This window comes from Corvus brachyrhynchos, unplaced genomic scaffold (assembly GCF_000691975.1).
Source record: "Corvus brachyrhynchos isolate BGI_N302 unplaced genomic scaffold, ASM69197v1 scaffold490, whole genome shotgun sequence".
Taxonomy (NCBI): domain Eukaryota; kingdom Metazoa; phylum Chordata; class Aves; order Passeriformes; family Corvidae; genus Corvus; species Corvus brachyrhynchos.
Genome location: NW_008235774.1, coordinates 1,452,210 through 1,453,845, shown reverse-complemented (window position 1 = coordinate 1,453,845; position 1,636 = coordinate 1,452,210).

Genomic DNA, 1,636 nt, shown 5'->3' with positions numbered 1-1,636 from the left:
CAGCGCCTCAGGCCCCGGCTGCCGGCTCACAGAGCGGAAAGCGCATCCGCAGGGGACCGGCACCTGAGACGGCTTTAGGGCGCATTTTCCCGGCCCTTTGTGCCCGGGACACAGGGACTACCGCGGGGCCGTGTGTCCCCTCCGCGGGACAGCCCAAACCACGGCGCTGGTGAATTCATGGTGGGGTTGAACCGCCACGTTCCCCAAACCGCTGCCCCAGGGTCAACCCCTCGGTGGGTGGTGGCTGAACTCTACCTGGAAGTCCCCAGGAGGTGACCAGTGGTCGGGGGAAGAGTGGGGTCTGAGTGTCTGAGGTCAGAGCAGCACGGTGTGGGCTGCGGGCTGCAGGAGGCAGCTGATCACGCCGGGTGCCTGCGGAGCAGGCATTCCAGGAGGGCAAACGGCGGCTGGAAGACCTTTGGATTCTCAGCAGCAAACCATCCCGGGGCTGGATGAGGGCAGGCAGGCAGCAGGAGATCCCAGCAGCAAGGACCCTTATCATGTGGTTCAAACGGGAGCAAAGGGAGCTCCTCCAGCTGGGGTCGGGTCACCATCCCACTCTGAGCTGTCTTGCAGCACAGATCCACCGGGCCGCCAGAAAGAGCCCCCCAGGCAGACAGAGCTGGAGGAACTGTATCAGGGCAGAGTTCACTGCACAAACGGAGCTTCCACCACAGGAATAATCCAACCCAGAAGCTGCAAGGCAAGCAGCCCTACATGGCTGCTCAGTGCCAGGCATTACTGAATAAGGACAAGAAGGAGGACCTGGCCTTTCCTCCTATTCCCAGCCCATGGTTTTGCTTCCAGCAGCCTTGCAGCCATTGGGACTCTCAAGTACCTCTGGATTTACTCTGGGTGGGGAGTCCATTCCACCCTCCCCATGAAACACAGCCCACTTGTCCTGGGGAGCACCAGCAGCCACATAGCACTGCAGGGCACTGAGGGCATGTGGGGGCCTGCTCAGCTCCAGGATCTCTTTCATTTTCTGAAACAAAGCAGCCTGTTTTCGTCGGAAAGCGGTTGGCAGCATCCCACCCCCCTGAGATACTAGACCATCATCCAAGCTCGGCTGCTTTTCATAGGCCTTTTTACTCTTGAATAGACCAAGACAAGCAATAGGCAAAAGCAGTCACGTGGATGGCAGTTTAATGAAGAACATATAAAAACTAGAAACAGACAGAATGTGATGGGATGAGGAGATACCAGAAGGAAAAAGATGAAAAGCCAAGAAAGGAACAGAGATCTTTCATGCACAGAGGTCAAAAAACAGCCAAGATCATAGAAAAATCCAAAGTATCCTGTTTTCTGTACACAGCATTAGAAATAGATGTATTTGATTTCCTTTATGGGTTGGAATATTTAAGTTTAGCCACCTTATACAAACCCAGATCATTTTACATGAGTGATAAGAGAGGTTTCATTCTGAAATGACCCTGTTGATCTGAACTTATATTTAGATAGAGGTGCAGATCAGAGAAAGTAATGAAGTTTCCAGCCTCAGCTCAGGAAACACGCATGGGAAGCTGAGGGCAGAGCACACACCTCCCCAGGGCTTGCCTGGCAGTGGCTGAGCCCAGGGCCCCTGTGCCTGGTGGCCTTGGAAGATTCTGTGGGGAAGCAGCAGGAAGGCAGCAGT